The sequence below is a fragment of the Symphalangus syndactylus genome, chromosome 12 (genome assembly GCF_028878055.3).
Source record: "Symphalangus syndactylus isolate Jambi chromosome 12, NHGRI_mSymSyn1-v2.1_pri, whole genome shotgun sequence".
Classification (NCBI taxonomy): domain Eukaryota; kingdom Metazoa; phylum Chordata; class Mammalia; order Primates; family Hylobatidae; genus Symphalangus; species Symphalangus syndactylus.
Window position 1 is genome coordinate 122,673,513 of NC_072441.2, and position 22,031 is coordinate 122,695,543.

Genomic DNA, 22,031 nt, shown 5'->3' on the forward strand with positions numbered 1-22,031 from the left:
TACTGGGGGACGAAGGGGGCCTAGAAGGACAGTCCTGGAGAAAAACATCTCAAGGACAGCATTTTACCCCTCACCAATCAATGACCATTGGCACTTTCTTTTCAGAATCTGTGACTTCTTCTTACTCTATCTTAGAGCAAAGAAGTCCTTTCTCTGCCATACTTTAAAAGTCAAAAGCCTCTTATAATGATAAAGTATTACATGAGAAGCATAGATCCTGAATACAGATAAACAGAAAAACAGAAGCAGACAGACCTCAGTTCAAATCCTGACTTCGCTACCAACTAGGCAAGAGGTCAGTCACTTAATCTCTTCTGCACCTCAGTTTTCTTATCTGCAAAATAGTGATAATAATGGCTGCCATTTTCAGAGCTCTTATGTGATTAGATAGCAATGTAAGTCATATATTTTTGCACTCTGTGCAATGATATTTCTTAGTGATAGATGCCTGTGCGACAATGTGTTTCAGCAACATTTAGAGTTATGATTCTCAAATATTTACTAAATTTATTCCTATTGTGAGGAGAGGGGAAAAATCAGCTTTTTTCTCTTGAGACGGAGTCTCTCTCTGTTGCCCACGCTGGAGTGCAGTGGCACTATCTCAGCTCAATGCAAACTCTGCCTCCCGGGTTCAAGCAATTCTCCTGCCTCAGCCTCCCGAGTAGCTGGGATTACAGGTGCACACCACCATGCCTGGCTAATTTTTGTATTTTTAGTAGAGACGGGGTTTCGCCATGTTGGCCAGGCTGGTCTTGAACTCCTGACCTCAAGTGTTCCTCCCGCCTCGGCCTCCCAAAGTGCTGGGATTACAGGCATGAGCCACCACATCCAACCAAAATAGGTATTTCTTTAGCTGCTATGCTCCTTCTGTAGAAAGTAAATAAACTAAAATAATAATAGTAATAATGATACAGTCATCAGATGGTAAATAAGGTATTTCCTACTAAGACTGCATCTAAGGTTATTACAAAAAGAAAAAAGAGACAATAGTAAGTTCAAGAGTTTTATTTAACAGTGTTGTCCCAGAAGTCACCCAGAGCAGAAAACTCGGACAGACCAACGAGCTATTTTTTAGCAGGAAAAAGAAATGAAGGTGGGCTTCCATTTCTTTCCTATGCTTCAGTGACTCCCCTCTCCAGAGCTGCCTGTTGCAAAATTCTTTTACTCTCTGACAGGGAAAAAAAATGTGTGAAAGGAACAAAATCATTTATTAACAATCCACCTCCAACTTCAAACTGCCAGCCACTCAAAAGACTAGATCCTGACAACTGAAGGGTCTCCTGTTTAATGGGTAAAGTGAGGTGTTTAGATATGGGTTTGGGGGCAATACATTGCTCTGCATAAGAAAGGAAAAACTATGGAGAGGTGCCTTAAGAAAAGATCTCAGCCTAAATTTCTCTTAATAAATACATATTGAGCATCTACTCCACATTAGGCATTGACTAGATGGGATTTACATATGTTCCTTCAATGTAAGTCACAAACTAGACATGATGGCTGGTTTTTGTTTTTTAAATGAGGAAGCAGCCTTGGGAAGTGAAATGATTTCCTGAAGGTGAAACGATCATCCATAGAGCCAATAGTGGAAATTTGTTTATATGAAGTTTATGCTTTTCAGGGTGACAAAGTTTATACATAAGAGCTGAGCAGAAACAGGAAAAGAAATCAATTTGTTTTGAGGAAGAATGGGGAGGGAATGGGAGAAGGTCGTGGAGTATTCCTGAGAGGGCAAGGCCTTAGAGAGGAATGCCGGGCGTTTGGGAACTGTATAAGGGCCCAGCCAAGAGAGAGGAGAGACTTCTGGGGAGAAAGAGGGACAGGAAGGACGTCTGGGCCTACAACAGAATTTTACCAAAGTGTAATTTGAGTGAGATAGAAGTAACTGGAATCAGAGGACCTGTGCTTTAATCCCAACTCTGGTACTTGCTGGCTTTAGGCTTCATTGGAGCAGTCTCCAAATCTCCCTGAGTTTTGCCATTTTCTCACTGCAAAATGGGCAACATGTGCTTCACAGCAAGAATGAATCAATATCCTTGAAAGTGGCTGGAAAACTTCACAGGGACCTCAGGAGCTCGGCCTGTGGCAAAACTTCCCAATTGTTTCTCAACCCCCATCTCCACTTTGTCTGAAGCCCCACCCTCTTTAGACGACATGATTGATATGGGGTTTGGTGGCCAGGGTCTGATTATCGCATCTCCGTATTTAGGATCCTTTCAAAACTAGACTTGACCATATCTATTTCCTTTCCTAGATAATAGAGACACCAGGTAAAGAGGAGACCAAGCACTCACACTGCAGAACTAATTGTCAAGTAACCTTTTTTCTAGCCCTGCTTTTGTGAAGTCATTGTCTCCTTTTGATTGAGCTTCTTTACTCTTAACTGAGAGGGTTGGAACTGATGATCTCTACAGTCTCTTAGAAGACCCCTCCTGAGGCTGTCCCAACAGCCCATTGTTCCGGTACTTTCTATTGCCCAATTAGCAGCATTTATCCAACTTTTTTTTTATCAGGTATGTGCTTCTATTCCAGGCATTCTGAGCCAATTCTGCAAATCAAACTTCTTGGAAGACTCAAATGTTTTAACAATCTTCAAACATATGACATCAAGCATACCATTTTCCTTTATCTACCAACTTTGTACTTTTAATGCAAAAAAGAAAGTGGTACTGAGTCCATCTGGCATGATTTGCTTTGAATAAAAGCCCATCTGCTTATTATTTCTAATTTCATTGTCCTCTAGAATGTTTACAGAGCTTCTTTCAATATTTATTGCGCTGTGTTTCTAATTACTGATCCGGACCATCCACACAGACTCAGGGGGGCACTGGGCTAGGATGTAGGTGTCTTTCTCTTTTTCATCTCCACAATTCTTTACTCTGGAGGCACAATGTGGCCCTCGGCCGTCATTACAGAGCCCTGGTGTGATGCTGCAGAGGCAGATTCTGACAATCAACCTCTTTATCGTGAGTCTCCCTGGGGACTTGCAAAGCTTCCTCTGATGAATTTTTGCCTACCTCGACACCATTATTGTCATAGGAAGGATGGAAATAATTACCTGATTTATTATCTTGAGGCTAGCGTCATCCTGGGGCTCTGTGATCACTGGGAACAGAAGGCTCATCTCTGTCTTCCGGAGTCCTGAAGAGATGGGTAAAAGATTCGCATTTCCTACATGATGGTGTCTCTGAAAGGCAAGCGATGGGATGGGCTCTGCAGCAAAAACAATTCCTATTTAGTCCTTTTCAAAATATGCCCCCAAAATCCAAGATGCTAAAACTGTTTGAAAAATTAAATCCTTTTTCTCCCCAAATAAGTTCTCATTTCTGATTCCCCCAGTTCTGCTAGGATGCTTTATTTTCCTCCTCTTATGGCACTTTTTGTCATTCTTCACAATCAAGTAAGTCTCGTTACTCCCTTTGTAGCATCTTAATGCCTTTCCCATCTGTCCCTGGCTTCCATTCTCACTCTATTGTCTAATTTCAGCCCCATATCACATTGTCTCTATTCCTGCAATACCTCCTATCCTTCAGTCTCTCCCCCACCCCACCCACCATGCACATGCCTGCAGAATAATCCACCTAAACCATCTTGATTTCATCACGTCCCTGCTCAACAATGCTCCATGAGTGCCCTTTGCCTACAGGATTAGCCTGCAAACCCTCACTGATGGGAAGGGTCTCCAGGGCCCCGCCTCGCAGCCCCACAGCTGGCTGTGCATCCCGCCGCTGTCCTGAATCCTCCTTCCGGCCCTGCAGGGGGCACTCTGGGCCTTGGACTCTGTTTTTGCTCACAATGACTTCCTAAGCATGTGAAAAATTTGAAAAAGGAAGAAAGAATCTCAGATGAATTCTTAGTGCAGACACCAAGGGGTTAAAAGTTCATTCTACACTGCTTTTTTATGGGGAATGTCACAATCCACCTGATTCTCACACCCTCCTCAGATCCTGGAAAAGTACGTCCACTGTGTAATCCATAAGTCAGGCCCCAGCTTTCCCTGAGAAATTCAGAAGGAAGTTCTATTCAAAAACATAAAATAAAACAGAAAAGCAACAAACATTATATAGGAGGGGCAAAGGGTATAGGTTAAAAAGATAGGCTTTGGAGTAAGTAGACTGGATTCCAGAGACTTACTAATGCTGTAACTCGGGCATGCTACTTAGCCTTTCTGATACTGCTTTCTTATCAGTAAAATAGGGCAAATATCCACCTTGCAGGGTTGATCTAAGAATTATAGTCGATATATGTAGAGTTCCAGCACAGACCCTGGCACTTAGCATCTCGGTCTGGCTGTATTACTCCACTACCACCTCCAGCCCCAGTAGGTTCCATTCCACTCCAAGGGTTCTCACAGGGTTGGTCCACTCTCTGCTGACTAGCAGGGTCACTCTACCAGCCTTCTGCAGTACTGTTCCGACTTCTAACCTGGGCTAGAGAGTGCAATGGGAGCCTGCTCTCTGGCCAGTGATTACAGTGATTACAGCTCTTCCTCCAAGGATCACAGGTCTGCAGGTGTTCCCCATGGCTGCCCCAGTACCCCGAGACCTCCAGGTGTGGGGCTTCACTTCTCCTCAAAGAGTTACACCTCCTTACCATTCCTAGTGACCAGGTACCGTCTTAAGTTCTCAGAGAGCGAGCAGCACTGACTCAGGACCATGACAGTACATGAGAGGCAGGAAAGAATGCTGGTTATGGCAGGTTAACCTTAACCCGGGCTCTTGAGTCAGACTGCCTGGAATTGTTCCTCCCTTTGCCATTTCTTAGCTGGGTGATCTTGTGCACACTGCTTACCTTCTCTGTGCCTTGGTTTCCTCATCTATAATATGAAGACAATAATAGTACCTGCCTCATGGGGTTTTTGCAAAGATCAAATGAGTTAATGCACACAAAGCACTTAGAATACTGCTTGGCACATAGTAGCTTCTCAATAAGTGTTTGCTGTCATAATTAATGAATCAAGTCCTCAATTGTTTAGGTCCAAGGCACATTACAATCAGAATGATTGATTGAGACAGCTGTTTGCCCAGGGACTGTTTCAACACCCTGCTTGTTGTCACCACCACTGTGTGCACATATACATACACACACACACACACACCCCTCAGCAGTACCTTACGTCAAGAGAAGAATCATTTCCAGGAGGCTTCAATAGCACCAATGCTCACCACCTCTTAATGAAGCAAAGTCCTCAGCAGTATCCTAGACATGCTTTCCTCAGGGAATTGCCTTCGATTCTCTCTACTGAGCAGGCGGGAGATCAGACGGCCAGTGGAATCTTTTGGTCTACTCCTCTGTTGAGAGACCATTAAAAATGTGTCTTTTGGTCTAAAATGTCTGAAATGTCCATGTTAACACAAAGCACCAGATATTTCTCAACCTTACGGCCTCTCTCATTAAGTTTACAAGTTTTAATACAACCTTTCGGGAAACATTTATTGAGCATCAATTTTATGTCAACTGTTCTGGGGGCTGCAGATGTAAGGATGAATCAGAGACAGTCTTTGGCTTCCAGGTCACAGTCAAGAGGGATAAACAGGCAGCTGGACACATCACTTCAACGCAGTGTGATGATGCTAAGTCAGAAATGCACAAGGAGCTTGTAGAGAACAGAGAAGTGGCATCCAACCCAGATGGGTAGATGAGGAAAGGCTTCCAGGAAGAGGTGACCTCAGAGATAGGTCTTAAAGGATGGGTAGTCATTCACAAAGGAATAGCATTGAAAAGCATACAGGCATGAAAAAATATAACGCGATTTTGGAACGATGGTCATTTGGTAGCACTAGAGGGAACAGAGTAAGGAGGAGGGATGGGAATGGGAATGGAAAAAAAGCAGGTACCAGACCTTGAAAGGACTTCATGCTTCACCAAGTCTTTTACAGCTTACCATGGGATGAAAGGAGAAACAATGAAGCGTTCTAAGCAAGGAAGTAACATGGTAAATTTTGTATTTGGGTAGAAGAGGGTTTTCTGGTGGAGGGGAGGAGGGTCCAGAAGCAGAGATGATTTGGTGATAAACCCGGATTTGTAACAATCCAAGTGAGAGATGGTAGGAACCTAAACTAAGACCTAAACTAAGTAGGATTAAAATAAATGAAGACATTTCAGAACTATTTACGAGGTTAGATCATCAGGATGTGGAAACTGGTTAGGGAAAGGAGACAGAGATGGCTGAGTCCCAGATTTCCACCACGAATAGAAAGTCAAGCTTCAATTTATGACTTAGAAGTCCGAAGAGTACATAGATTTGTGCATTTTCTGTGTAATATTTTAGGTATTTTTCATTTTAAGACAATACTAACTAGAATTTTAATCATACCAACTGGATAACAAAGAAAGACCCTGAAACCTCCAATGGACAAAATTTTTAAGCAGCAACAGATCTTGAATTCAATTAAGAATCTACTACTGCATTCAGTCTCCTTGCATTGACAGCTCATGCAAAGAAGACTAGGTGGAAGGAATGGAGAAACAGACAGAAACAAAGACTTTTAGGTACAGAACAAATGTATGTGGTCCAGATAGGAAGACTATGATCAGAAAAACATTACCGAGGTGATTTTAAGTTAGACAACTGCAAAGGGAATGTGGACTGCTGCAACTTGGGGGTGCTACTGCTCTAGGAGTACCCCCAATGCCACCATCAGAACAGCAAAGACTATGCCTTGGAATTGACCTCATTTGAAACTCTTCTTTACAATATTCAATTATAAATAATTCAACATTACTTCATTTCCAATGTTTATCATTCTAGATCATTGAAGATTCTTTTCTTAGTCATCACTAACTGGAACCAGAAGTCTAAAGAAGAAAATGGAAGATGGGGGGGTGGGAAATGAGTTTTGGTGGGAAGAAAAATGTTAGGTCTAGGAATGTAGTCTACATTTGTAAGCAATAAGGAGTCATTGAAGGCTTTTGAGTAGAGCCATATGAGATTAAAGCAAATGTTCAAGAAGAATCTAACGACCTTGTGCAAAATGAATCAACTTGGCTAAAATCTACTCAATATTAAAGTATTGCAGTCATTCTAATTAGACCTCCCACTTTCCCCTATTGTTGCATCATCATACTTACTCACTCTAAACCCCTGGCAAATTGTTTGCTAAAGGCTTCTAGCTTTCTGTCTCAGTGATTTTCAACCAGAGGAGGCACAGGGTTTGGAAATGAATTAGCATTTCTTATTGGGGTTCTTGCTGTTTTCACAAGTTGGGGAAGAGGGGGTACTGGCATTTAGTCCCACAGGGGCCAGTGATGCCAAATAGTCTCAATACACTGGGCAGTTCTGTACAACAAAGGCTCATCCTGCCCAAAATGCCAGCAGTGCCCCTGTTAGGAAACATGGCATCTGATCTCTTTTGCTGCCCCATCTCTGTCTTCTATAAATTTTCTTCTTCTATTTATCACCAGGCATCCCTCCAGCCACCTGATTAGCAGGTTAAATGGTCATTCAACTGTCATCAAACTCCTTCTCCCTTTCAGAAGCAACTGGAAGAAAGCCAGCATTCATTATTGACCTAGTTCCATAGCACTTAAGATTTCCATAGTGCTTTGCAATGGTTTCTATTAACTAATTCTCATGTCAACACATGAATTGAGTTAGTTTTGTTATTAGTGGTTTGCAAGTGGAGAGACTCAAGTACGAAAGATTTGGCAACTTGTTCATGTCTCTTACATTTCATTCATGAAGTCACACTTTGGGAAGCTATTTTCAAAGTCACAATAATTCTTTCAAATCTCTAGAAAATTCACTTAGTAGGATACTATTTGTGACTGAATTTCAATATAACATTGCTTACTTTTGGAATTTAAGTACTTTGGTAGCCTAGTTATGAAAAGAGAATCTCCTTCTCCCCTGGTTTTCATTATATTATTGAAGATATATATATTCATATTTTCAAAAATCTTTTAAAAGAACTGAATGTTTTATTGCCATCTCTATGGGCTGCATTTTGGTGTCTGTTACATTTTATTACTTGTATCGCTGGCCTTCTTTGGGGGAATATCATATCTTTCTAACAGATGGAAAGTATCTTGAAGCAAACTTATTCTTTGTATTCCTCCAGGCACGAGGACAGTGCTTGGCCTGTGGTAATTACTTAGTAAATATTTACTGATGAATTGGTGAAGAAGTTGGTAGTTAGTTCCACGGTATAAAAAGTTGTACTTGTTGGAAATTGTAGTCTCCTCCCAGTGGTTTACTATTATTTTTTAATCTTCATAAAACATTACCGTACTTTGCAGTATTCAGCCTCTATGATGCTCCTGCTGCAGTTAGCTTCCTTCCACCAATGCCCATGTCCAAGCCATGGATATTTCTTTCATGACTAAGGAGTACCTAACTTCACACCTGCCACTCCCTTCACCTCTCTTCCATCCAGAAATTTACTATGTTAAATAGAGCTGATTACTTACACAGTGGGAATGTGGTACATTGACTGCAATAATTGTCATAATTCTTCACTCCTCTCTATGACCCTGACCTTTGCAGTGTAACTTTGATTCTCCTCCCAATCAAGATGTGGAGTCTATTTTCCCATCCCCTTGAATCTAGTATTGTGAGTTACTTTGGTCAGTAGAATATATCAGATGTAACCATGTGCCTGTTCCAATGACAGGCCTCAAGGGAAGCTGGATGTTGTTACTTATTCTCATGAAACTTGCCCGGCAGAGAAAGGGTAAAACAAGCCCATTAGCCAACTGGGTGATGAGCTTCACATGGCCTAATCCTCCCTAACACCTTGGCCAACAGCAATCAACTGCCAAATTTGGGAATGAGGCATACTAGACCAGGCAATCCCTTGTGGACCTGCATAAGCAGGCCCAACCAAGATCAACCAAGTTTGCCCCAGAACAGCAGAGACACCCAGCTGCCTACAGACTCATGAGTATTGTTTTAAGGCACTAAGTTTTGGGATGGTTTGCTACACTGCATTATTTAAGTGCTAAATATCTTTAAAGAGGTCATTTTAATCATAGTCACATTTAATGGAAAACTACCTTAATTTAAACCCTTTAGAAATTGTCAAGAAATCTGTTCTCTTTTTTATTCATTTACCCAGAATCATCAAAGAATAAGCTAAAATATGTAACTAATTTTTCAGATAATTGATGCTTACCTCTTTACATATAAAACCTTTTATTTAATATAACCATTTTTATGGTAATCATTCTAAACTCTATTATACATACATCTATGCTGTAACATCAACATAACATTTGGGGTTTTTTCCTTTTATTTTTCATTGACATGCAATAATTGTACATACTTATGAGATACAGCATGATGTTTTTATTCATGTATAATGTTTAATGATCAAATCAAGGTAATTAGCATTCAAGCATTCACCTTCACCTCAAACATTTGTCATTTCTTTCTGTTGAAAACATTTAAAATCCTTTCTTCTAGCTTTTTTAAAATATACAGTAAATTATAGTTAACAACATTCATCTTGCGGTGCTGTAAAACAGTAGAACATATTCCACCTATCTAGCTATAATAGTCTATTCATTAACCAACTCCATGTCCTCCCCTCCCCACTGCCCTTCCTGTTCTGTAAGAACCAAATTCTACACTCTGTTTCTAGGAGCTCAGCTTTTTAAATCTCCCATATATAAGGGAGAACACGTGGTATTTATCTTTCTATACCTGACTTATTTCAGTTAACATAATGTCCTCCAGTTCCATCCCCTGTTGCTTCAAATGACAGAATTTCATTCTACTTTATGGCTGAATAGTATGACGTTGTGTATATATACATTTCCTTTATTCATTCATTAGCATCAACATAGTATTTGAATTCTGTATTTAACTTTCCCTTGATGGCATTATTAATAAAAATGCTATCCTAAAGTACTATACAGTAATGACCTGAGGGAGTACCGAAAACTACTGGACAATTTACATTGGATAGTCCCAGACCATTTTGCTTGTTGTACTCATATCTGTGGATGCACACGTTTTTGGGACTCGCCACCATTTAAGACGTCATCTATCATTTCTTGCTACCATAGTATGTGCTTATCCCTAGCAGCTACTTCTCTTTTAATTTGTTTCTTCCAATTGACTGTGGACCATCAAGCCATACAACCATACAACCATATTGGTAATTTTTTTAAAGTTCCCCAAATTAAAGAAATTCTGAGTGACTGTATCACCAGAAACATTCTACCCTGAGGCAACACATACACAAAGAGGGAATACAGATTTATTTCCTCTTTTCAGAGACACATTATCACCTGAGATGAATAATCACCCCAGGAGAATACAAGTTTTAGGTAAAATTAACAAGATATCAGAAAAGTAAAACAACTATAAAAGAAATACAATGAACTGATCAACCTGTGAGATATAATACGGGATTAATGGGTCATCTAAATATAGACAGTCCCCAACTTAATGATGTCCCGACTTGATTTTTCAACTTTACGAAGGTGTGAAAATGACATGAATTTAGTAGAAACTGTACTTTGAATTTTGAATTTTGATATTTTCCTGGGCTAAGAAGAATTGGTGATGCTGTCATTGTAGCATCACCATTAACCGGTAATTAATTGAGTTCAATGCTTCAAACATTATTCAGGCCCAGTGTGCATTCAGCTGTGTACACTAATGACAAGTACCCATACAACAATTCTGTTTTTCACTTTTAGTACAATATTTAATAGATTACATGAATAAGTTCAACACTTTATTATAAAATAGACTTTGTGTTAGATGATTTGCCCAACTGTGGGCTAAGGTGAGTGAGTGTTCTGAACACATTTAAAGTAGGCTAAGCTAAGTTATGATGTTCAGTAAGCTAGGGGTACTAAGTGCACTTTCAACTTAATGATATTTTCAGTTTATGCTGAGATTATCAGGATATAACCCCACCGTAAGTCAAGAAGCGTCTGTATACATATGTATATAAAAATACTATAGAGATACAACTATATACAGTTACAATTATAGAGCATATGTGTATGTGTCTCTCTATAGAGTCTATATTTACTTAAAAAATATGGAGGCCAGGCATAGACATTCATATCACTGGAATTTATATTACTGGACTCTCCAATGGAGAGAAAATATATGCAGAGAGGTGAATGTATTTAGCAAAATAATTACTACAATTTTCCAAGAATGAAAGATATAAGCCATGAAATTAAAGGCTTTATATATTAATAAATAAATTAGATTTTAAAAATCTAAACCTATTATAGTAAATTATGATTCATAAAGTCAAAAAGAAAATTTCAAAGGCTTTCAGAGAGAAACAAAAGGAAAACACCTGCAAAGAAACAAAGACAAAATTGGCATCTAACTTCCGAACAGCAATGCTGGAGACAAGAATTCAATAGATAACTATTTTTTAAGTGTTGTAGAAAAATTAATTCAAACCTGGATTTTCATAGCTAACTAAACTGTTATTTAAATGAGAAAATAAGATAAAAATACTCTTGCTTGTATAAGGCTTCAGAACGCTTCCTATGCTATTAAAAACATTCCGTAACTCCCAAAGAAAAGAAATTAGTCTACATGGATACCATGAAATATGCAAAAAGTGATTAAAGGTCTTAAAAATATCCAATGAAAAGTAGAAAGTGCAGGGGGGACAAAAATATGATACATGGAAAACATAAATTAAGTTGGTAAAAATAATTCCTAATGTATCAGTAATTTTAAAATGTAAATGAATTGAATTCACTGATTAAAGGAAGAGACTCTCAGACTGGATGAGAACATAATCACCATGAAATAAGATACTTCTGAGAACCACATTTTAAACACAAGTTTTCTGAAAGTAGAAAGGATGTAAAAAACATATTTATGCTAGGCAATTATAAACCAAAGAGAACTGGAGTAGCAATCTACATTTCAGACAAATTAGAAATCAAAGTGCAAGATACAACAAGGAACAGAGACATTATATATTGATAAAAGAAGTAATGGATTCAAAATATATATATATCTTTTTTTTTTTTGACTGGAGTGGGGTGGGGGGAGGGGGGAGGGATAGCATTAGGACATATACGTAATGCTAAATGACGAGTTAATGGGTGCAGCACACCAACATGGCACATGTATACATATGTAACAAACCTGCACATTGTGCACATGTACCCTAAAACTTAAAGTATAATAATAATAAAATTAAAAATATATATATTATTTTAAAAAGTAGTATTAACATTTATTGAGGACTAACCACCATTCTGAATCCTAATCTAAGATCTTTTCAGGTATTAGCTCATTTAATCTTCACAATAAGCGCATGACATAAGTTATATTGTTATCTCCATCTTACACATGAGGCAACTGAGGCACAAATATAAGTAATAACCAAAAATACAAATGCATCTAACAATAAAGTTCTCAAATACAAGGCAATAACTAACAAAAATAAGAGGAGAAAAAAACAATAATTATAGTTAAAATTTTTAGATGCATCTTCCAAAATCTATTAAATCAAGCATACACGAAAGAAATCCTTGAATCTACAGTCATATCCAAAAAAGAGGGAATGAGTGCTCATTTACAGAACAACTAATAAATGTGGAGGACACAGTAGCAGAAGAAAATCACCATCTGTAACTAACAATGTAATTCTTGATTCAGGCAAGGATCATTAATGTATGATAAAGCCATTGAGCAAAAGATTATTGAAAATACAATATTTACACAATCTTAACATATCATCCCATGGACTACTTATTGATTCCACAGTGAAAAAAATATATACATTTACAACAAAGAGATCTAATACACACCACCTAAACCAAGTTACCAATAATAGGACAAGATGACATTATGTGCCTCCTCATGTAATACAATGAGAACAACATAACTTTGACTCTAATAACAAAAAAAAATCAGAAAAATCCATATTGTGAAACATTAGGACAATTGGACTGAACTCATAAAAAGCAAGTCGAAGACAACCAAATGCAAAATATGATCCCTGATGTCCAACTGACCCTGGATCAAAATTTAAAATAAGATGAAAAATTAGCAACTTCAATTACATCAAAATTAAGGATTTATTCTTCCTAAAGAAATTCCAAATAATATATGTAAATACTCCTCCATCAAAAAGGTGAAGCTTAATTCCCCTCCCTTTGACTGTGGGCTGAACCTAGTGACTCATATCCAAAGAACAGAATATGAAAAAGAAAAAAATATAACTTTACAGTGGAGAAACTAGCAGACACCACCTTAACCAAGTGTTCAAAGTTAGTATCACCAGAGATAAGTTATCTTAATATTATGTACCTTTGATGTGGTGTGATAAAAAGAGCACTTTACTTCTGTGATCTTCTTCCAAAAAATGCCTAAACCCAGTTTAATCATAAGAAAACATCACACACTTATTTTTTTTCCCAAGATGGTGGATTAGAGGCTTTTAACATTCCTTGGTCACTTGGAAATAGCAACCTAGTGCATGAAGATCAACTCTGTGGCTGGGTACAGTGACTCATGCCTGTAATCCCAACACTTCGGGAGGCTGAGGCTGGTGGATCACTTGAGGTCAGGAGTTAGAGAGACCAGCCTAGCCAATATGGTGAAACCTCAGTGAGCCAAGATCGTGCCACTGCACTCCAGCCTGGGTGACAGAGTGAGACCCTGTCTCAAAAAAAAAAAAAGAAAGAAAGAACGAATGAAAGAAAGAAACGAAAGAAAGAAAAGAAAGAAAGAAAGAAAGAAAGAAGAAAGAAAGAAAGAAAGAAAGAGAAAGAAAGAGAGAGAGAAAGAAAGAAAGAAGAAAGAAAGAAGAAAGAAGAAAGAAAAGAAAGAAAGAAAGAAAGAAAGAAAGAAAGAAAGAAAGAAAGAAGAAAGAAAGAAAGAAGAAAGAAAGAAAAGTAAAAGAAAAATAGATCAACTCTGTGAGCTTTAATTCAAGAAGGAAAATGGGAATCCACTATAATCATGAAGGACACCCCAGATCCTGAGGAGGAGAACACAGGCAAACAGCTTCCGTGAAGGTGACTGGCTGATAAAAGTGAGTGAAGCCCCAGCACGTGAGAGGGGAAGGCAGCCTTCCTTGTAACTCACCTAGCAACCCAGGACAGGGGAGAGCATTTTGTTTCTCCCAACCTCTGGAGCTAACTTGGGGAAAGGGTTGGAGGCATTTTCCCAGACTGGTACTGAGGGCAGGACACCATTTTTAATCCAGCCACAAACAAAGTCAGTCGTTCTTTGGCAGCCTAGCAGTGTGACCATGCAGGTATTTTAATCTCAGGCCAGATATTGGAGCACTTGCTCTGGAGCAGGGTAGGGGCCTCCACAGCCAGAACTATGGACAGCATCTTAGTAGTAGGTGCTGGAACTGTGCTCTACCCTACCACAGGCCTGGAGCAGGAGGAGAGCTGCTACAGCTGCAGTTTCTCCTGAACAATGAGACTTGCAGCCCAGAGCCAGCTTGGCAACCTGGAATCACTTTGCATGTGTCATTGCTGGGTACCACAGCCTGCTCCCCTGAGATCACAGTGAAGTAGAGCCCTCTCCACTCCACCCCCAGGCAGAACTCCAGGAATTCAGAGTACACGCTTGCCTAGATAAGCAGTCTGAGCCACCTAGACCTCCCTGAGCATAGATCATGGTGCAGTAGGGCCCTCTCCATTCCACACCAGGCAGATCTCCAGGCATCCAGAGCACTCCCTCACCTGGATGAGCAGCCTAAGCTGCCCCACTCTTCCTGTGCAGAGATCTTGTTGCAGGGGAGCCGTTTCCACTTCACGACCAGGCAGATCTCCAGGCACTTGGAGCACTGGCCCACCTGATTCAGCAGCCTGAGCCACCCCACCCTTCCCAGGCATAGATTGTGGTTCAGTGGGGCCCTCTCTGCTCCATGCCTAGGCAGATCTCCAGGCAGGTAAAGCACCTGCTCACATAGATTGGCAGCCCCTCTTCCTGTGCAGAGATTGTGGTTCACCAGGGCCTTCTCTGCTTATGCCCAGGCAGATCTTCTGAAATCTGAAGCACCCACTTTTCTGCAACAGGAGTTTAGAAATTGCACACCTAAAGATTCAATGCTATTCCTACTAATGTCATAAACTACTGTCATTTTTCAAAGAATTGGAAAAAACTATTCTAAAATGCATATTGAACCAATATGAGTTGGTTCAATACAGAGCCTGAATAGCCAAAGCAATCCTAAGCAAAAAGAAAAAAGCCAGAGGCAGTACATTACCCAACTGCAAACTATACTACAAGGCTACAGTAACCTAAACGGCATGGTACTGGTACAGAAACAGATACATACACCAACAGAACAGAATAGAGAACCCAAGAATAAAGCTGTATACTCACAGCCATCTAATTTAAAGTCAACAAAAATAAGCAATGGAGAAAGACTCCTTAGTCAATAAATGGTGCTGGGATAGCTAGCTAGCCATATGCAGAAGAATGAAACTGGACCCCAACCTTTCATCATATACAAAAATTCTCTCAAGATGGATTAAAGATTTAAATGTAAGACCTCAAACCATTAGCATCTTAGAAGAAAACCTAGAAAATGCCATTCTGGACATCAGCCTTGGGAAAGAATTTATAACTAAGTCCTCAAAAGCAATGGCAACAAAAACAAAAATTGTAAGTGGGACCTAACTAAACTAAACAGCTTCTGCACAGCAAAAGAAAATATCAACAGAGAGAACAGGCAACCTACAAGATGAAATAAAACATTCACAAACTATGCAGCAGACAAGGGTCTAATATCCAGAAGCTATAAGGAATTTAAACAATGCAATAAGCAAAAACAAAATAACCCCATTAAAAAGTTAGCAAATTCGTGACCAACCTGGCCAACATAGTGAAACCCCATCTCTACTAAAAATACAAAAATTAGCCAGGCATTGTGACCCTGTAATCCCAGCTACTTGGGAGGCTGAGGCATGAGAATTGCTGGAATCTAGGAGGCAGAGGTTGCAGTGAGCCGATGTCGCACCACTGCACTCCAGCCTGGGCAACAGAGTGAGACTCTGTCTCAGAAAAATAAGTGGGCAAAAGACATGAACAGACACTTCTCAAAAGACATACAAGTAGCCAACAAACATTTAAAAATGCTCAACATCACTAATCATCAGAGAAATGCAAATCAAGACCACAATGAGACAACATCTCACACCAATTAGAATGGCTGTTACCGAAAAGTCAAAAAACGGATGCTAGCAAGGCTGTGGAGAAAAGGGAATGCTTATACACTGTTGGGAATGTAAATTAGTTCAGCCACTGTGGAAAGCAATTTGGAGATTTCTCAAATAATTTAAAATGGAACTACCATTTGACCCAGCAATCCCCTTGCTAGGTATAGATTTAAAAGAAAATAAATAGCTCTACCCAAAAGACCCTCGTACTCATATGTTCATCATGACACTACTCACTATAGCAAAGACATGGAATCAACCTAGGTGCCCATCAGTTATGGACTGGATAAAGAAAGTGTAGTCCATATGCACCATGGAATACTACACAGCCATAAAAAAGAATAAAATCACATCATCTGCAGCAACATGGCTGGAGCTGGAGGCCATTATCCTAAGGAAATTAATGCAAAAAACAGAAAAACAAATAACACATTTTCACTTATAAGTGGGAGCTAAACATTGGGTACTCATGGACATAAAGATGGCAACAATAGACATTGGGGACTACTTGAAGGGGGAGGGAGGGAAGGGACAAGGGTTAAAAAACTACCTATTGGGCACTATGCTCACTATCTGGGTGATAGAATCACTCATATCCCAAACCTCAGCATCACACAACACACCCATTTAACAAACCTACACATATGCCCCTGCAATCTAAAATAAAATTGAATTTTTTTAAAAAAAAAGAAAATATCAGACAAACCCAAATTGAGGGACATTCTACAAAATGCTTGACCAGTACTCCTCAAACTGAGACCGTCATAAAAACTGTGGAAAAAGAGAGTAACTTTCACAGATCAAAAGACTAAAGAGATACAGCAACCAAATGCAATGTAGCATCCTGGATTGGATCTTGGAAGAGTAAAAGGGTATCAATGCGAAAAATGGTAAAATCTGAATAATCTGTGGTTTAGTTAATAGTATTATACCAATATTAATTTGTTAGCTTTTTAAAATGTGCCAGGTTAGGTAAGACATTAACATTAAGGGAAACTTGGTGAAGAGAAAACCCTCTGTAGTATCTTTATAACTTTTCTGTACATCTAAAATTATTCCAAAATAAAACATTTGCCATATATAAAAGAATTTCTCTTCAACAAAAAGATACAAGAAGAAACTTGCACCAACTAAAATTGACAAAAATAAATGTCTGAAATATACATGGAATTCCAATAAATTAATGAGAAAGACAAGAAAACCAACTGTAAAATGGACAAGGCAGTGAATAGACAATTCCCAGGAAGCAAAATCCAAAAGACTAATAAATATATGAAGAGATGTTCTACCTCAAAAATAACAAGAAATGTGCTAAATAAAATCAAGAAGTATATTTCCATGATGCAGTTTGAGGAAAAAAAGTTATGATGAAATAGAAAACCTAGTTCACTCCTGATAGGAGAGGAAAGTGGAACAGGCACTCTGGAGAGTACCTTGACAGTGCTACCCATTAAGCATGGGACCACCCCCCAACCTGTAAGCCTACTCTAGAGCTAACACCCCAGAAACACTCACCCATGATGGTATAGGTGCATGGAAAAGAATGGTCCTCACAGTGTCGTTTGTAGCAGCAAAGCCTTGAGCCAATAATGGTGCCTTTAACTGGGGTTGTAAGAATCACATGGTGGATACATTCTGGACACGATACAACAGAAGAATTAGCCAGATGCACACTCACCACATGGATAAATCCTGTAAAATTATGCCAAATGGAAACAGTAAAAAGCAAATATATATAGATATATATACATTTACTGAAATATCATTTATATAAATTTAAATGTCATACATTTTAATGGCATATTCTCAACACATTGGTATGCAAGTTTATAATATATCAAGGCAGAGAATAGGCATTGGGATTGGGGCATGAAAAGGGAAAATATGAAAATGAACTAACACATGGGCAAGACCATGAGCAGGTAGATGCCAAGAGCTCCTTAGGATGATGACTTCAATTTGCACCTGAGATCCACACTAAAGAAAAAAGGGAGAGAGTGGCTCTGGATGAAGGTCTGAGGAGATCACCTTTGAGTTAAGAGCATGAATTTTCATGTGGATAAATGTGGAACATCTATATTGTCTGCTCAGCAGCCCTTTTTCTTTACATACTGATTACAAAATAAGTCATCTCTTAATGGCCAGTAAGTCATGTTCATACAAGCAAAGCAATGCTGTACTGAGTTTCATTATAATAAGATATACCTACAGTACAGCCTGACAAGGTAATTCTTTCCAAGACCTTTATGAATCCCTCCAATTCACAAATTACCACTATGGCACATAATTTCCCTCATAATATGCATATACAATGAGTGAAAACAACATTTTTTCTTTGAGTGCCTGGGGGGAAGATGCCTGACTTATTTACTAGCTGTGCAACCCACCACTACACTCCAACATCCCAGCCGGCAAGTGAAATTCTAATTCATGCTTCAGCAAAAATACAAATTATAATATATTTTAAACATGGAGGGTCATTTGCAAATAATGAGAAATGCAAATTCTAAATCAATGAAAGTCCAGGGAGTACTGTACCCTGATGACCACTCCGCTGCCCTGGAAGAGTTACTGCAGCTTTTTAAAGTGTTTAATATAATCTCTGAAATAATGGAGGCCATGAGCAAACCCCACTCATTTTGATTGACAATTTGGCCTGTGGCTCAGACCACTGACTCTAAGCAAATCATAGAAGATTGAAATTCTAAAAGAAGATGTTGATTTCAAAGCTTTTAATGATTCAAATTTTCAATCAGCAGTTTTTAGTTTTCTTTTTTCCAGCTCATTACACACAGACTCTGTGGATCAACCAATGTGTGCAGCCCATCTCCTCCAAATTCCTCTAGTAATACAATCCTGTCCATCATTTTACCTAGCCCTGGAAAACAAAGCCAAAATATACATGTTCATTTCACCTTCATTTACCTTGGCAGGATTCCAAAAGCTCAGGAAACAACATAAAAAAAATCCCAGCATATCAGAAAGCTTCTAAAATGAAGCTGATCAAGCCGACGATTTCTTCACACAACTGAACTGATGGGACATTGAATGCAGGCTTGCAGCTCTGGATGTGACAAAAAAAGATATGCATGTGAAAACAGAGGAGGAAGAGGAGAGTCTTCAGCCTCAAATCAGAGTTGTGTCCATCTCCTCGGAGTACGGAGATGAAAATAACATGGCTTTGAAACATATGCCTGCTATTCAGAAAAGCAGCCGACAGTTACAAGTATGAAGTGGTATACGGGAATAGGTTCCTACTGTGTAAAATTGCATGTTATTGAATTGATTGAATTGTCATTCAGAAAAGGTGATTTTCAAAATGAAGCTGGTGGGGAAATATATAGAGTAGAAATTCAGATCAAATTCATTCAAATATTGCCACTGATACCTGTGAAATTAAAGGATTGCAGCTTGGGAAGGTAATGTCATTAAACAACGATACTGAAGGTCATTCCTTGTTACCCTTTTCTATAAATGATCCCACCTCTTCTTTGGCTCATTGACTGTCACTCAGCAGAGTCACTCACTCACTGACTCACCTAGAGCCAGGGCCAGTCAGGCCTTGGTAATATTCAGGAATCCCCATGTTGTCTTAAAAGTCTCCTAGAACCCATTTCCCATGTTCTGTTCCCAACCATGACCCACCCTTACCTCTAGTGTCTCCCCTAAGCTACCACTTACTGTGTGTTGACCAGCTGGGGGACATGCAGAGAACCAAAGCCCAACTTTAAGGCCTCCTGTGAGACAGACCACAGTAACACAAAGCAGAACTTCTACAGGTGTGTGGCAAACTAGTTCCATTAGGGTGACCTTGAGAGCCAAGGGGGGTCAATCCTGGATTGTGTCTTATATATAGTAGATGCTCAATAAAAATGCATATAATGATAGAAATAAAAATGAACAAATGGCAGTTCCCCGAAATAGCAGGAGACCAAGGGAAAAAAACAGCAATCAGCATTCAGTTCTGGCAGGTCTGTCCACAGGAACAAAACCCCAGCTGGGGAAGGCAGCATGGGGAACGGAGCTCAGCTTCCTGGAGGACAGGGCTGGCAAGGAAGTAGCGGGTTTCCAGGACTTCAGCCAAGGAGGCTGGGGATCGGAATGGGGTTTCAATCCCAACAGGGAATGCGAGAGTCAAATGGGGTCAACTCAGCAAGCTCAGAGGAAACACGTGCAGGCTCATCAGAACACCACGGCCCTGGGCAGGATCAACCAGGAGTGAGCAGGGAGCACTGCAGAGAAGGGGCCCTCAGGACTTCCCCCAACTGGGGAGTGCTGGCACCCCTCTCCAGTTTTGCATCTACTGCCTTTCAAAACTGGCTCCTGTATGGCAGTTAATGCAAGCCCCCACACTCGTGAAAAGATCACTGACAAGGCGGCCTCATCAGAAGCACCAGACTCCAGTCCCAGCCCTGCCATGCCCAGAATGCGCCCTCAGGCAAGGCATTTAACTCCTTCAAGTCACAGATCCCTCCTCATAATTAGGAGCAATGGTTAAATTTATTGGAGCATTTGAGGATAAAGAAGAGTACACATACGGAAGTGCTCTGTAAATAATGTAGCCTTACAAATGTTGGCTATTTGTGCATTAAGCACTATTCCATGTTGAATCCAATGTTGAAATTGTCAAATTGAATTTTCTGGAATCATAGAAATAAAGCTTTAGTTTCTCATTCAAGAAACCTTAAGCATCAGGCAGGCAAACTGAGTTTTGCAAGGAGCGAGAGAAGATTTCCCTGGGCCCCTGAAAGCATGCTGCAGTTGGCATCTAACCGATGCATCGCCATTTAGTTGAGCTCTGCTTGCAGCTGGGATCGGCAGCCTCTGTATGAAGCACATCTAAATATCGATTGCAGGGCATGTAAATAAAACCTTCACAAAGGTAAACAGTTGTTCGGTTTTACAGCCTATTCACACATAACTTTTATGCTCCATTATGATATATGGCTTCTACATGTTTGGAAGTCCTAGAATATCGTTCTGTGTGGTGTCCTTTAAGTGACTGGTTGATAAACGGTTATTTACTCACCAGTTTTCACAGCCCACGAAAGCCTTTAAACTGGAACACTGTCCCTAACTACCCATTAGTGATCATGGTAATTCTTCTTAATGGGATGTGAGCCAGTTATCTTGACAGGCTTAGTGGCATGGGGAGGCAGGTTGGGCAGGGTAAGAAGGAGCCCATGCCCAACCCGGGGTGTTATACTGCATTGTCTGAATCAAAGGCCATGCCTACCATTGGGACATAACATGGCATGCGCTTGGCCAGGCGCGGTGGCTCATGCCTGTAATCCCAGCACTTTGGGAGGCCAAGGTGGGTGGATCACGAGGTCAGGAGATGGAGACCATCCTGGCTAATACAGTGAAACCTTGTCTCTACTAAAAATACAAAAAGTTAGCCAGGCGTGGTGGTGGGTGCCTGTAGTCCCAGCTACTTGGGAGGCTGAGGCAGGAGAATAGCGTGAACCTGAGAGGCAGAGCTTGCAGTGAGCCAAGATTGCGCCACTGCACTCCAGCCTGGCGACAGAGCAAGACTCCGTCTAAAAAAAAAAAAAAAAAAAAAGAAATAGCATCCACTCTCAGCACATAGTGATGACTGAGCCTCTAACACCTGCCTTCTGCTGGTTTCACACCAACATGACTGTGTTTACCTGCATGACACAGTCTTACGGCACAGATAAGGGAGTCAAGTATGCTTGTTCCATTTCCTGGTGGCACCTGTGAACTCTTCTGTAATGTAAGGCAAATCACTTTTCCACTCTGGGAAGGAGAAACAGTCCACAGCTTGATAACAGAATTGGTCCAAATTTTACTTGTAAGATTGTTGGTTGGCATTCGCAAAGTATTTTTAATAGAAATTATAAATAGTAGTCTGAAATTTGTTTTATTATTATCATACTTTAAGTTTTAGG

At 39.9% G+C, this 22,031-nt stretch overlaps 1 long non-coding RNA gene across 1 annotated transcript; it reads right to left on the reverse strand.

Moving 5' to 3' along the window:
• Positions 1-990: 990 nt before the first annotated feature.
• On the reverse strand, positions 991-4,206 carry LOC134734571 (uncharacterized). The gene is made up of 2 exons (XR_010117672.1): positions 3,056-4,206; positions 991-1,168 (listed from the first exon to the last, which is right to left on the reverse strand). It is a non-coding gene; the product is annotated as an uncharacterized lncRNA (long non-coding RNA).
• Between the last annotated feature and the right edge of the window lie 17,825 nt (positions 4,207-22,031).